This window comes from Bison bison, unplaced genomic scaffold (genome assembly GCF_000754665.1).
Source record: "Bison bison bison isolate TAMUID 2011002044 unplaced genomic scaffold, Bison_UMD1.0 scf7180017864298, whole genome shotgun sequence".
NCBI classification, from domain to species: Eukaryota; Metazoa; Chordata; class Mammalia; order Artiodactyla; family Bovidae; genus Bison; species Bison bison.
In genome coordinates, this window is record NW_011494870.1 from 2,568,191 (window position 1) to 2,584,649 (window position 16,459).

The following is a 16,459-nucleotide window of genomic DNA, read 5'->3' on the forward strand; positions in this document are numbered from 1 at the left end:
TGATTGTGATCCACACAGTCAAAGGCTTTGGCATAGTCAATAAAGCAGAAATAGATGTTTTTCTGAAACTCTCTTGCTTTTTCCATGATCCAGTGGACATTGGCAATTTGATCTCTGGTTCCTCTGCCTTTTCTAAAACCAGCTTGAACATCAGGAAGTTCACGGTTCACATATTGCTGAAGCCTGGCTTGGAGAATTTTGAGCATTACTTTACTAACGTATGAGATGAATGCAATTGTGCGGTAGTTTGAGCATTCTTTGGCATTGCCTTTCTTTGGGATTGGAATGAAAACTGACCTTTTCCAGTCCTGTGGCCACTGCTGAGTTTTCCACATTTGGCATCCGGTCCCATCACTTCATGGGAAATAGATGGGGAAACAGTGAAAACAGTGTCAGACTTTATTTTTCTGGGCTCCAAAATCACTGCAGATGGTGATTGCAGCCATAAAATTAAAAGACGCTTACTCCTTGGAAGGAAAGTTATGGCCAACCTAGATAGCATATTCAAAAGCAGAGACGTTGCTTTGCCAACAGAGGTCCATCTAGTCAAAGCTCTGGTTTTTCCTGTGGTCATGTATGGATGTGAGAGTTGGACTGTGAAGAAAGCTGAGCGCCGAAGAATTGATGCTTGTGAACTGTGGTGTTGAAGAAGACTCATGAGAGTCCCTTGGACTGCAAGGAGATCCAACCAGTCCATTCTAAAGGAGATCAGCCCTGGGATTTCTTTGGAAGGAATGATGCTAAAGCTGAAACTCCAGTACTTTGGCCACCTCATGCGAAGAGCTGACTCATTGGAAAAGACTCTGATGCTGGGAGGGATTGGGGGCAGGAGGAGAAGGGGATGACAGAGGATGAGATGGCTGGATGGCATCACAGACTCGATGGACGTGAGTCTGAGTGAACTCCGGGAGTTGGTGATGGACAGGGAGGCCTTGCGTGCTGCGATTCATGGGGTCGCAAAGAGTCAGACACGACTGAGCGACTGATCTGATCTGATCTGAGTAGTGTCAGTGTTTTCAGGGTGACACTGCAAGCTGAATGGTTGTGGTGGAAGATCAGTCACTAATTCTGCTTTTTCTCAATGTGGCCATTTTTGTTCTTTTTGTGCAGTTTGTAAAGAAAATGAGTGGGTCATAATATCAATTCCTTCTTGGATATTTTGTTTGACTTCAAGTATCATTCCTTTTGTAATTAAGTGGGAGAGGGAAAACAGATGGTCACCTTGTCAAATTTTGTTTTCAAGTCAAATACACACAGCCCTCTTTTCTAAGTAGGTTAATTCCCTTTTAATGGGACTGCATTAAGATAGGGAGTCCCTGGTGGTTTTGCATAGGCTCTAATGAATATGTACATAGTGTCCACCTGTTTGGACAGTGCACTTGGAATACATGTCTTAATTTGTATAGAAGTGCCGCCTGTAATCTTTATTGTCTGGAACAATCATCCTTTAGCTTCTCTGTGCTTTAGTCTCTTCAGGGCTATACCTTCTGTATATATAGCCAGAGCACACGCAGGGAGCCTTGGTGTGTATCTGGGCACTGTAAGCTGCCATTCAGCTGGAGATTAAAGGGATAGCAGGATATTTCTGAAGATGATCCCACTATCACCTCATTTTGGTTCCTTCTTGGATCTTGAGAAGGATTTTTGCAGAGATGAAAGAATAATGATTACTCAAAACTGGAAACCATCTCTTTCTTTTTTTAAGTTTTATTTTATTGAAGTATAGTCAATTTACAATGTTGTGTTAATTCCTGCATACAGCAAAGTGATTGTTATACATATAGATTCCTTTTCACATTCTTCTCCATTGTGGTTTATCACGGGACAGTGAATATAGTTCCCTGTGTTACAGTAGGGCTTTGTTGTTTGTCCATTCCGTATATAATAGTCTGCACCTGCTAATCCCAGACTCCACCCATCCCTCCCCCGCAGACCGTTGGCAACTGCACGTCTGTTCTGTACGCTTCTGACTCTGTTTCTCTTTCGTGGATAAGTTCATTTGTGCCATATGTTAGACCCCACATACGAGTGATATGTGGCATTTGTTTTTCTGCCTGACTTCACCTAGTATGATAATCTTTAGGTGCACCCATGTTGCTGTAATGGCGTTATTTCATTCTTTTTTATTGGAAGCCTTCTCAACCCACCTACTTTCAAGAACAATGAGGACCAATAGATTAGGGAGATCTTAGGCTCTTCTCAGATTTATTCTCTATGTTAAGGAAAAAATAGAAAAAAATACCTTCTATTTTAAAAGAATGTTTTTTGAGATGTATGAAAATGAGAAAATGAGCTGGTGTTCTTGCCTTTGCCAGTCCTAAAGTTCCTCTTTCACACCTTTTTATGTGTCTCCTTGCTTCCTTGGCCTAGTAAAGTTACACTCTCTCAATCCTCCATGTTACACATAACAGAAGTGGACTTCCAGACAAAAAGAAAGCCCTGATTCTGCCTCTGTTTCTAGAAAAGCATGAGATTCTTGTCACTGCTTTTTTGTTAATCAGTGATCTATTCTGCACCTACTGTGTACTTAGAACTATATTAGAATTTTTCTTCTTGCCTTGAAGCGAGCACATTGATTTTTAGAACTATCTTTAGTTAAGAGTTTAATTTAAAATCCAATATTATTTTTTAAATGGGTGGCATTCCTCTTGGAGTTCTGAAGTCTTCTGCTTTCTGCTTGTGTGTTGATTTGGGGCAAATCTCTCTTTTTTTTTTTTGCTTATTTCTTTTAGCCAGAAGTAAAGGAGACAACTTAAGCTTAGTATTTTCATGAAATTTCTTTTTAATTGTTTTGACATTGTGGCTGGTGCTCTGGTTAATTCATAAAGGATTTGTAGTTACTATAAATTATTACTATCTAAAAATATACAGTTTAGAAGGTTAACTGATACTGTGTACACACATAAAAAATATTCCTGCATACAGCATGAGTGGATTTCAGTTCAGTTCAGTCGCTCAGTCATGTCCGACTCTTTGCAACCCCATGAATCGCAGCACGCCAGGCCTCCCTGTCCATCACCAACTCCCGGAGTTCACTCAGACTCACGTCCATCGAGTCTGTGATGCCATCCAGCCATCTCATCCTCTGTCGTCCCCTTCTCCTCCTGCCCCCAATCCCTCCCAGCATCAGAGTCTTTTCCAATGAGTTAGCTCTTCTCATGAGGTGGCCAAAGTACTGGAGTTTCAGCTTTAGCATCATTCCTTCCAAAGAAATCCCAGGGCTGATCTCTTTTAGAATGGACTGGTTGGATCTCCTTGCAATCCAAAGGACTCTCAAGAGTCTTCTCCAACACCACAGTTCAAAAGCATCAATTCTTCAGCACTCAGCCTTCTTCACAGTCCAACTCTCACATCCATACATGACCACAGGAAAAACCAGAGCTTTGACTAGATGGACCTTTGTTGGCAAAGCAATGTCTCTGCTTTTGAATATACTATCTAGGTTGGTCATAACTTCCCTTCCAAGGAGTAAGCATCCTTTAATTTCATGGCTGCAGTCACCATCTGCAGTGATTTTGGAGCCCAGAAAAATAAAGTCTGACGCTGTTTCCACTGTTTCCCCATCTATTTCACATGAGTGGATTTAGGCTTAGTTTATTGGAATATCTTTTAAACTAGAGTATTACATACCAACCCCCTAACCCTTATTCCTAAATGTAGGCTAACAAGGGTTCAATAAAAGATATCTATGTAAAAACCCATTTGATGACCAATTTTGTATATCCTGTGAACATATTGTAGAACCTACATAAGTGTAGATGTAAAAGACAAAACCCTGAATTCTACCATTATCAAATAATTGTCATTAGGGCAGTGGCTACCTGGATGCAAATTCGTTGATGTTTAATTAAATTTGTTTTTAATGAATTGATTGGTCAAAAGACAAGTCTGGGTCATGCGAATTTCCCTATGAATGAGGCTACACTGCAAACACAAATGACTTTTTCACTCAGTCTTGCTTTCCTATATGGTTCTTAAGGAGGGTTCCCTTTGCATTATTTAATGTTTTTGGCTTATTTATAATTCTTGGAGGAAATGTTACACAAAACCACAAGTACTCAGTCAGACTGTGCATGAAACCAGGCGTGTTTTTGCCATTTAAAGCTTCCACAGCAAGAGAGAGCAAAACCGTGCATCTTCAAGGTTAAGCAGATGTGGTAAAAGCACATTCACTCACTGTTTGTTTTGCTAAAAAAGAAAAAAAAAATGAAAGCTTAATATGTGTTACAGCTCTCTTTCCCTTTTTGTTAAATTGCGAAAAGTTGATTATTGTTCCAATGATAACGCCTTTTATTGCTTAAAAGAAATGATAAGAACATACTTTTTTTAAGGTCTGAAAACTCAAGAATCCTTAATTTCGTGAAATGTATCTTTTATTTTTTTGATTAATGCATTTGTCTGTGTGATATTTGAAGTTTTCCTGGAAATGGCTTTTGATAGTTTTTTTTAGCTAAGCCGATGTCAGATTTATATGTAAAAAAGCCATATTCACGCTCCTTAGAATCATTTCTAAGAGTGACATCTCCTTAAGGATGCTTTACTCACTGTTGGCCTTTGCACTTGACCTTTAATTTATAAAATGAGATTTTTGTATACCTTTTTGTTCTGTATTCCATTTTCTTACTTTTTTTGGTGGGGGAGATTTGGAGATGGTCACCAGTATTTATTTTTTCCCCTCTTTGCATTTTAAAGATGGGAAAAAAAAAAACCCTGTAGAAACTCCTAGATTATTATGTAGGATAATAATAATGGTATGTGGTATTTACATGAAAGGGTGAAAATGAAAGTCGCTCAGTCGTGTCCACTCTTTGTGACCCCATGTACTGTAGCCGAACAGGCTCCTCTGTCCTTGGCATTCTCCAGGCCAGAATACTGGAGTGGGTTGCCATTCCCTTCTTCAGGGGATCTTCCCAACCCAGGGATCAAACCCAGCTCTCCTGCATTGCAGGCAGATTCTCTACTGTCTGAGTTGCCAGGGAAATCCAGGAAAGGATGCTATAATATAAACTAAGAATTTAATTCTGATTTCCTTTCAAATGGTTTTGAATCTGGATATAGTCAGAAAAATGCCTAGGAGGTCCTCTGGATGGTAAGCTTCATATTCTTTTGCCACCTGGTTTCTAGCGTTGATAACTAGATTTCCATTATTTTCCCACTTTGCTGCTGCTGCTGCTAAGTCGCTTCGGTCGTGTCTAACTCTGTGCGATCCCAGAGACGGCAGCCCACCAGACTCCCCCATCACTGGGATTCTCCAGGCAAGAACACTGGAGTGGGTTGCCATTTCCTTCTCCAACGCATGAAAGTGAAAAGTGAAAGTGAAGTCACTTAGTTGTGTCTGACTCCTAGCGACCCCATGGACTGCAGCCTACCAGGCTCCTCCATCCATGGGATTTGCCAGGCAAGAATACTGGAGAGGGTTGCCATTGCCTTCTCCGACTTTCCCACTTTAGCCTTCCCCTTATCCTCAGAGCCTATCATCCCTCTCTCACCATCCACTTTCCCTCCCCTGACATGGCTGAACATTATTTCACACTCAGTATTGAATGCCAGAGTTTGCTATTAAGTTCAATATCTAACTAAACATGAATGATGAGTGAGTCATATCCATCTGAAAGTTAAAACAGGCTATGGGGCCTCCCCGTCCCCACGCCAAGGATTACAACTTGAAATCAACATTTGTGTCCCCTCAGGGAAAATCATGGAAGTTTTAGGACTATCTGCACATTCCCTATTTGATTTCAAATGATAATATAATCAATCCAGGAAAGGAAATCATCCTAAAATTTGATATTATGATTAGAAGTGTAATCTAGTGAAAGAGAAAATGTCTAATTATTAAATTAGAAGAGTCACAATTCCTCAAGCATAGATTCTGAGCACTGCATTTCTAGAGAAAATGGCTACTTTGGATGAAAAGATACAGTTGACACTTTGCCCATCATGTGGTAAGTGCTCAGTAACTGTTGCATTAAAAACTAGAAGTTAGCACACTCCCCAGACCATAGAAAGCTTTTCTTTTTTTTTTTTTCATAGAAAGCTTTTCTAATTTTTCTTTTGCCATTTTAAAACAGCATACTGATTTATTTCCATTACAAAAAGAAAAATTTCCTTCTAAACCTAGCTAAAAATTTAATTGTAGTGGAGGCGTAAGAGAAGAAAAAAAAAGAGAGAGAGAGAGAGAGAAAAAAAAGGGCTTAGGGGAGGAAGGAAGGGAAAGAGGAAGAAAAGAAAAGGAAGGAAGGAAGTGAAGACAGTCTGCATTCACATTTGCTTGCTGTCCTAAGATTAAGCCCGACCACACAAAAACCCAGAGGAAGCAAGCATCATTTAACATTCAACTTGCAATTCATTTTGTGACTCTATCATTATGCCAGCTCATTTGTCTGCAGTTTAAAATGTGTTATAAAGTAGAAACTTAGAAGTAAAATTCTTTCACTTCCTGATACTAGAGTGAGCGTAGTACATCTGCGTGTTTTGGATCATTTCTAAGCATTTCTCAAAGGTTTGTTCCTCTTTGCCTGAAAGATGGTGGTTTGAACCATTGAAAATGTTTTCATCAAAACTTTATCAGATCATCATTTCTTTTTAAAAATTTCCTATTAATAGATATTACTATTCAAACAGTTTAACACTTATCACCTTGCCCTTTTAATTTTATTTCTAAAATGTCTCTTGATTATGTCCCCTTTTCTCTCTGCCCTAGGCATTGTGTTTATGTCCTGAACACCTCTCACCAGAGCTGCTCCTGGGTTGGCTTCTGTTCCTATCTTTCCTAATTTAATTATTTCCTTAGACTGTTGCAGGATTATTTCCCCAAGAAATAGGATAAATCAAGAGGGTTTTTTTCTTCCCCTCAAAAAACCTTTAGTGGCTTTCATTTGCTTACACAATAAAAGCTGAACTGCTTCGAGGTCTTTTATCATCTAGCTCCCCTAATACCTTCCCAGCCTCAACTGCTCCTTTCTCCCTCTATGTGTGTGTGTATGTGTATTTGTATCAGTGAGTTCCACAAATGCACTGGAAGCTTCCACATTTCTTCATGAAAGGCTTTGCTGACACTAATTCCTCATCCCAAATGTCCTTACTCTGCTTTTACATGGAAAATCCTAGCTCAACTCAAGTATTACCCCGTTATGAAACACTGGGAGGCCTTCTCCAGCTGAAGGTAATTGTTCTTTCCTCTACCTCCCTGTAGTACTTGGATAAATTATTATATTAGAAATGAAATAAGTTTTACAGTCCAGTCAAACTTTATTCAGGAATCACCTTGGTGTCAGGTGATTTAGTTTCCAATGAAAGAAACATCAAATAAATTTGGGCAAGTAAAAGTTTTTATTGGTTCATATAACTAAAAATTGAGACAGCTGAATGCAGTGCCCAGCTAGTGTTCCCATTTTTTGTCTCTGTTTTCATCCCAGTGATTTCAGACTTCAGCAGACCCTTCACTCTGAATGATAGGAAAGTGGTTCTCAGAAGTGCTAGATTTACATTATATTTTTAGCTCTTAATCTCAGAAGAAGAGAAACCCTCTTCCACAGCACCAATATCATCCTTTTTCTCCCTTGGAGGATTGTTCCAGTTTGCATCATTTGTCACTGTTTCTGGGAAGCTGGGTTCTCTGGCTGGTCAGTCTAAGTCACATGCTCCTCATTGTAAAGGAGGTAAAGCCATGTGATGGACAGATGCACCAGAATATTGTAGAGTGAGGAAGAAGCTCTCTCTGAGAGGAAAGTGATTTTTATTACATCCTCTATTGAGTATTTTAATTTTTCCCATTGTTGTAACTCACTGTTGAAGTGTATCTTACCCTTTTAATGCTAAGCTTCTCCAGGACAAGTATCAACATGCACTCAATAAATGTTAGCTAAGTGAAGGACTTATCAGCAGATAAAAAATGAAATGGCACCCAAAGTTACCATTTTAATGCACTGAAGATTCTTTTTTTTAACCTTTTCAAAGCCTTATTAGTGAGACTTCATATTTTCCAGTGATTAAGGGAGATTGGAGTTTACAGAAAATAGAGGAGAGGATTAATATTTAAGATACACCCAGTTCATATAAAATATTGGATCCCAAACACTTCTAGTTATAATTTGGCTATCAGAAACCATTTAAATTAAAATGTTTTGAAGTAAAAAAAAAAAATGCTTTTAGTAGAGAAAATTTTGATATAGTTTATTACCATCACAGAAACAATTCTACTTAAAACCTGTATTTCTAATCTCTCACAGTCAGACCGTTTTGTTTTGTACTCTTAGAAAGTATGAGGTCTTGCCAACTAGTGTTTTAAGATATTCAAAATGGAAAGTTAAAGACTAGTTCCTCATTTCTCTTCTTAGTAACTTTAAATAATCTAGGAAAATGACCCTGTTTTGCATTTTTTTGCTCTAAATATTCTAAGTGCTTTATTTAAACTGGTTATCTCATTAGCATGATGCTACACAAGAGAGTTGATCACACTTGGCCACAGTACGGGCAGTACTATGTTGTGAACACCGAATCTGTATTGTTTCCTTCAGTGAGCTTTTAATAAAGCAATTTCTAAGCTTGTTTTCATCAAACCTGTGCTCTAGAGTTTGTTTGGTATAGAGGGTAATTAAGCATTCTGGATTTGGAACCTGATGTGAAATCTAACTCTGCCACTACACTAGTTATCTCTGGATGTCCTTAGACAAGGTACACAGGCTCCCTGGATTTTTTACACATCTGTAAAGTGGGGTTAGTACTCTCTAGCTCAGAGAATTTTGAGTTAAAGGAGATAATGTGATATTGTGCATGGAGTATCTGGGATATTATAAAGGCTCAGTGTAATTTATGGACTATTGTTACAATAACTTACTGTAGTTCAACTGGTACCTATTGCTTTAGAGAGGAGGAGATCAAACCCAGTCAATCGTAAAGGAAATCAACCCTGAATACTCACTGGAAGGACTGGTGCTGAAGGTCCTTCCTAGCTTCGATACTTTGGCTACCTGTTGTGATGAGCTGATTCATAGGTAAAAAACCCTAATGCTGGGAAAGATTGAAGGCAAAAGATGAAGGGGGCAGCAGAGGATGAGATGATTAAATAGCATCACCAACTCAATGGACATGAAATTGAGCCAGGGGACAGTGGAGGATGGAGGAGCCTGGCGTATTGCAGTCCATGAGGTCACAATGAGTTGGACATGATTTAGAGACTGAACAACAACAAAGCTGGAAATCACTGGGGAAGGAACATTTGAGCAGTTGTATTAAAAGTACTCCTGCTTAGAATGGAAGATGTGGCAGTTAAAAGACAGGACAGTGTCCTTATTTCATCACTGATAAGATGTCCTGCTTTCAGTCCTTCATGGACTGACGCCTCTACTGCTTGATACTCCCTACTCTTCACCCCAGTCTCCAGCTCTCCTCTTCCTCAACTGCAGCTACCAACATGTTGTGACAAAAAACCCCTCCTCCATAGATGGACCCTGAGGACTGTAAGGTCAGACCCAGGGTGACTTTTCACCTCTCTCAAGATAAAAAATATCTTGCTCCATTTGAGATTAAATTTAATCTTTTTTCCAAATGTGAAGCTGCTATACTCCAGTTTCTTAAATATAAAAGATGTGAGATGAAGCAAGGCATAGCATACAGGGAGATCTAACCAGACATCCCAGAGTCCCAGTGAGACCACAAGTCACAGAGCTTCATTATGACGAGAGTAATGGTAGTAATAGACCGACAGTAGCTTACGTAACCTTCCCTGGCCACGATTCCGGACTGAACAACCGTCTGCTGTAAAGAGCATCTCTGCTTGATATGTGCACACAGCAGGTGCTCATTCTTACACCATTTCCCACCCACTGTTGTTTGTTGTTTATAGTAATTTTCAAAACATTTTATTTTGCAAAGATTTTAACCTTATAGGAATGTGGCAATTTTGGTTAAGAGAATTGTATGCTTTTACCCAGGCTCACCAATTTTGTTTTGAGTGAACACGTGTCAAATATTTTAACTCATTATTAATGAGGGAAACAGGCAGTGTTGCAGCCAGTTCAAAGATCAGAAATATGGAAATGAATTTGCAAATGAATACAAAACTGGCTTATTCCACAAAGAGGGAGGGAAGTCAGCTGCACCTCCACTTGACAGAATTTATGTACAAGAATTATTTTGCCTCTCTCCGATGACTCACTAGCTTTTAACATTTTGCCACAAATCCTTTATCCTTCCCTTTTTCTCTAATTAAATTTTTCTGAACCCTTTGAGAATAATTTGCATGCATTGTGCCCGCATAAGCATTAATACTTTAATTCAATGTGAATTGTGAAAGAAAACACATTTTCTTACAAAACCATGGCAAGTTACTGAATTCAGAAAATGTAGCATTGATACAGTACTTATCTTTAATCTATAATCCATGTTTTGTTGTTGTAATAACATTTTAGATGGCATTTTTCATTCTCTAGTACTGAGTTCAGTCTGCGGCGATATATCATATGTACTTATGTCTCTTTTTTTAATTGAGGTATAATTGACATAAATTATGCTAGTTTCAGGTATACAACCTACCAATTTAATATTTGTATATATTATAAAATGATCACCACAAATCTAACATCTGTCACTATATATAGTCACAAAGTTTCTTTATTATGATGAAAATTTTTAAGATCTACTCTCTTAGAAACTTTCAAATATACAATACAGTATAATTAACTGTAGTCACCGTGTTGGTCATTACATCCTCAGAACTTATTTTTTTTATAGTAAGCCAGCTTCACCCATTTTACTATTCATCCCTCCACCCTGCCCTTGTCTCTGGCTCCCACCAAGCTGATCTCTGTTTTTATCTTGTCTCTTCAGTTTTCTTTATATTTTTTAGAAAAATTTTGAAGTTTGTGTATGTTAGAAATTATGGCATTTCTGTGTTTGTGTGTGTGTTGCTTTATTTATGATAATATCCTCAGCTATTATGTCAAAAGGTGTGTGTGTTAGTCGCTCAGTCATATCTGACTCTTTGCAACCCCACAGACTGTAGCCCAACAGGTTCCTCTGTCCATGGGATTCTCCAGGCAAGAAAACTGGAGTGGCTTGCCGTTCCCTTCTCCAGAGGATCTTCCCCACCCAGGGATCGAGCCCTGGTCTCCTGCATTGCAGGCAGATTCTTTACTGTTTGAGCTACAGGGAAGTCCTATTATGTCAAAAGCTGACTTTTTAAAAAAGTGCATTTCGACTCCAAAGTGATACTGGGGGGAAAATAGCAAGCATAAATCAGAACATCAAAGTAAGTCCCACCACGCCTACAGTGTACAAATAGCTGTTGATGAGTTTGCCATGCTTAGTGAACTGAGTAACTGTAAAAGCTTTTCGTGTGCATTCCTATTTTCAGGCCCAATACAGTACGTTAACCTCAGAATATCAAATTGAATCGGGTTCTGAGAAGAGCTGCCTGCAAAGCAGTTAGAATGACACTCTTCATTACACCACCTAGATTTGGGTTTCAGACCACCATAACCGGGGCCTTTTCTAATCTCTCACCTATAGTCAGATACGCACAGCCACCCAAATCAAGGACTCCGTACCTCTTGAGAGTGAAGTCCACCGAAGCCCGCGAAGCTGAGCCCCAAATTGTTAGGAAGAACCTCTTCTTGATGACATTTTTCCTGGCAAGGCCAAATAACCAGCCCCTGCAAGGCTGCTGGCCACACAGTATGTCAGCACAAATTATGCAGTCTGGGGCTGAGTGGCTGTGTCAGCTGCCCATTAGACCACACTAAAATAGAATTGCTGGGTGCCTGAAGCATGAAGCATGATATTAGATAAAGTGATGAAATTTCACTCGATTAAAGAGCCAGGTCAAGGACAGTTACCTCAGGAAATTCCTTTTTTCCTCAAATATTCTCACAACCTTGATGAATTTATCGTTTTCTTGCGTATTTTTCATTATCGTCTGGGGCTTTATGAGCAATAAAAGGTGCCCTCAGCAGGCACTGACATATTGGAGTGATCAGAATCATAGGTTATATTGATTCAAAGAAAGAAAGGTGGGGGGAAAAGACGGAATTGACATTGCCGCAGGTCACAAGCCCTTGGAAATGTTGGATTGATTTGTTTAGACAGTTGTTTGATTTCTCTTTCTCTGTCTTTCTCTAACACTTTTGTTTTGTTTTTCTTAATAAAGGGATAGGAAAAAGAACAGAAAAAGGTAGTCTTTTTTTTTTTTTTAAGGCCAGTTGAAGGATAGGAACAGCAGCATATGGCTTGGCAGAAAGTTTTATTTTTATTTATTTGATTTATAAGGACAGGAGAAAAATGCTTCTTGCAAAGGGCTTCTTTTATCAAAAGGACTTGCAGGCTGAAAGTAAATGTTTGCATACCTACACTCCTTCTCAAATCTGGGTTGGATAACCACAGCTAGCCAGAGTAAAGCAGTTTGAGTAATGCACCCACCACCCACTTCCTGGCCTGGTTCCTGTAGGAAAACATTTTTTTTTCATTAAGGAAAATATTTTTGGTTCATTAATACTGTACTCTGGCTTATTTTCATTTACAGTAGCATTTGAGAAGCAAAAGAAATGAGAAGTGGGTATTCAGATCACTTGAGTTTCACGCTTACAGCTTAATGATTCTCCCATTCCTCTCCCTCCCCTCTTATCCTGCCATTGAGGGCGAGGTTCTTATGTGAGCACGATATCCCTGAAGGAGTAGCACCAAGGCCAGCTAATCGGATCTTGTAGAACTCTAATTCAGTTGGCTCAGCCGCTCTTTCTTTGGGTCAGAAAATCCACAGTTGCAAATGTGTTCTTCAGGGTTGGGGAGAGGGCAGGGAGGGGAGGGTTTGAAGGTATTTGGGAGGAATCAGCTAGCTTTTGGTACCACTTGAGGGTCATTGCTGCAAACTCTCAACTCAATAAATGATTGAGGAAACTTAGTTCAATAAATTTCCCAGGCAATATTTTAACTTTGGTGCTCCAGTTTCATTCCATGTTTGTAGGCTGCTTGAGTTTTTAGAGTCCTATTTTTCCCTTTATAAAATAGGAATAATTTTAGCATATTATATCTCTTCTATCTTATAAGACTATAATGAAGATGAAAAAGGGCATCTGTTTACAGATTTTTAAATTGTAAATAGAAAATGTATTATCTATATTCTAAATGATATCATGATTATATTTCCATACAATATTAATTTTTAATACTAGTGAACAAAGAATTTCTGTGACCTGGTGAGCTTTACTTACTTGGCATGTGAACCATAGACACAGAATTTACACCTGCTTTTTTAGCAGATTCCTTACACATTACATGAATGTTTCTATAAATCAAACTTCTTTTATAACAGCGTTTCCTAGGTAAGAGTCTCTACCCAAGAAAGAAACACATTAAATGATAGCTTGGTGGATGGACACAAAATACAGGAAGGCTTCTTGGGTATAATGCTGGTTTCTCAGTGTCATCATAATTAATAGAATAAAAGTGAAAGGACAAGTTTTCTTTTTTTTTACTTACAGGAAAAAAGTACAATTACTTGTTACATAGAAATGTTAGATACCCACTTTTGGATCTGATCAACTATAATCTTTCTTTTCTTTTTCCCCTGGAGCCAAGAGGGTTTTTTTTGTTGTTGTTGTTTTTCAAAATATTGAAATGGTTTGAAAGATCAAAAGACAGTTGTGCTAAGTTTTCTATTATTAGCATGGAAGTGATAACAGCTTTCTTATCCCTTGGGAGAAGAGGTGGCAGTTGGAGGCTGAGGAGTTCTCAGTGTTGTATCAGCAGGCTTTACACCAAAGTGAAAGCAAAAATAAGAATATCCGCCTGTAATAAGACTGCAGATGGTGACTGCAGCCATGAAATTAAAAGACGCGTGCTCCTTGGAAGAAAAGCTATGACCAACCTAGACAGCATATTAAAAAGCAGAGACATCACTTTGCCAAAAAAGGTCCATCTAGTCAAAGCTATGGTTTTTCCAGTAGTCATGTATGTGAGAGTTGGACTACAAAGAAAGCTGAGTCCTGAAGAATTGATGTTTTTGAACTGTGGTGTTGGAAAAGACTCTTGAGAGTCTCTTGAACTGCAAGGAGATCCAACCAGTCAATCCTAAAGGAAATCAGTCCTAAATATTCATTGGAAGGACAGATATGAAGCTGAAACTCCAATACTTTGGCCAACTGATGGGGAGAACTGACTGATTGGAAAAGACCCTGATGCTGGGCAAGATTGAAGGCGGGAGGAGAAGGGGACAAAAGAGGAAGCGATGGTTGGATGGCATCACCCACTCGATGGAGATGAGTTTGGGTAACCTCCGGGAGTTGGTGATCAACAGGGAGGCCCATTGTGCTGCAGTCCATGGGGTCACAAAGAGTCGGACATGACTGAGCAACTGAACTGGAAAGAGGAGGAGTCTGTTTCCTTTTCTCAGTGTAATATGAAGGGTAAAGATATACCAGTGGAGTTAAAAGTTGCCCAAAGATGGGAGGAATTTTAAACTCCTGTTTCCCTGTTCTTGGTGAGTTGGATTCTGATCTGTTGGAGGCACTTGGCTACCACTCTTTGTGTTCTCAAGGGTCCAAGAGTCAGCTCACCATCTCCTGTGTTTCTTGCTAGTCACTTGCTTTGTTCCTGTCATATTATTTTGACCTAATAAAAATCCTTCATTCAACTGCAGAATGGGGAAGGCCCACACCAAGCATAGGTTGGCAAAGTAAAGGTGCATCTATTTTTTTTAAGATGCCCGAAGAGGCCTTTGACCCATTTTCTTCTTCTTCATCAGATGCTTGGGCAGCAGGAGGCAAGAATTTTATTCTACTTAGGGTCTTCTTGTTTATGATGAAAATTACATGCTTTGTCTGAGCAACAATAAAATAAATTACTTTGAAACCTCTCACTGGCACCTTTAATGAACACAATAGATAGAAGAATATGCTTATCAAAATGTGTCATCCTTTTCTCCATGCTCAACTCAGTAAATATTCCATTAGAAGAAGGGTTTGGTTTCCCATGTGGATTGTGAAATCTCTTGAGTTATATTAAGGCTGTAAATGCAGTTCAAAGCAGCTCAGAGCCTTGCTCTAGGGGATGGGTGCCTTTTATTTTTGATTCTTTCCCCAGAGGTGGTTCTGATTAGCCCAGTGCTCACTGGTGTAATAATGGAAAGGAAATTTCCTACAGGCAACTGCAGCAGAGCCTGAGTTGAGCGTTTGCTACCTTGGGAGAATCAGGTCATTCTCCTATCTGCCAGGGAAACACACGCTCCCTGAGAGAAAAACATCAGGAAAACAGATTCCTCTGACAGGTGTAGAACTTCTGCTGCAGAATCTTCCCAAATAGTGCCCGAGGGGAAACTGTGTCTTCCTGATCAGATTGTCTCCGCATTTTCTCTTCTTTTTAAAATTTATGTTTTTTGTCTTATTTATTTTGTTTTAACATGGGAGAATTGAAAGGGCAAAATGTTCAGGATGTACATCCCTCTAATGTGAAGGGTTCATCATTTCAGCTGTGTACACTGATTTCTGTCATCTCAGCCAACACGAAGGAAGAGACACATTTCTTTTTCTCTCCATGATGCCTTCAGTGACATGACACATAGATGATGGACTATGCAATGATTTAACCAAGCCTGATCTTTCTGCCTGGGGGCATACACAACACTTAAAGCCTCAGCGAGTCCTTATTTATTTACTGTGATTTTTTTAGATCTCTCTTGAGAAACCATAATAATTAAAATCCACCTCCTTTTTCATCCTTTAAACAGAGAATTTATTTTTCTTATTATAGAACAACTGTCTTCATAAGCCAACATGGTCAGGTTCTAATTATGTGGAAATTCCACACATATTTCAATTGTGAGTCTTTCATTCTTTAATTGCTGGAGTTTTTGTATGACCTCTTCTTTACCTGGGCACTGCACAGAGGAGAAATTGCATGTCCTTGAGTTCTAAGGTTGGCCCATCATTCATGTCACTTTGACTGATTATTTTCCTCCCCCCGTACCACACAGCGTAACACTTTCTGCTGGATTCAACTAGATGCATCCCGTCTGGTTTTCTGTGTTGCAGGTGATGTGACGTGCCAGGGAGTTTGCTTGTAACCAGTGCTGGATTGCCTAAGAGCACTAGAACACATTTTGAATGACATGAGAATTCCTCTAACGCCATTGACATGGTGATTCCTTTAGGATAAGACATGTCACAGTCATTTTTTTTTTTTCTTTCTGCCTGACTTATCTAGGTAGGAATTAATATAGGAATGAGTGACTGAACCAAAAAAGAGGATGAGGTGTAGTTCTCAGAGATCTGGGTTTTAGATTAATGGTCACAAACATGGAACAGTAAAAATTAAACTACATTCAAAATGATCTCAGGGGAAATCTGCCAGTTCCCAAGATCCAGTACATTTAAATGTCATTCAGAACCAAGTTTCAAAATGGCCAGTTGGTCTTAAAACTCATCACAAAATGTGGAAACAAACAGAAACATATTTTGTTTGGGAA

At 39.1% G+C, this 16,459-nt stretch overlaps 1 long non-coding RNA gene across 1 annotated transcript in view; it reads right to left on the reverse strand.

Annotated features, from left to right (window-relative positions):
- The window catches only part of LOC104996781, a 17,281-nt gene extending 5,609 nt beyond the window's left edge, over positions 1–11,672 (reverse strand). Inside the window, exon 1 of the long non-coding RNA XR_826242.1 lies at positions 11,550–11,672. This is a non-coding gene — a long non-coding RNA (uncharacterized LOC104996781). The remainder of the gene's footprint in view (positions 1–11,549) is intronic.
- Between the last annotated feature and the right edge of the window lie 4,787 nt (positions 11,673–16,459).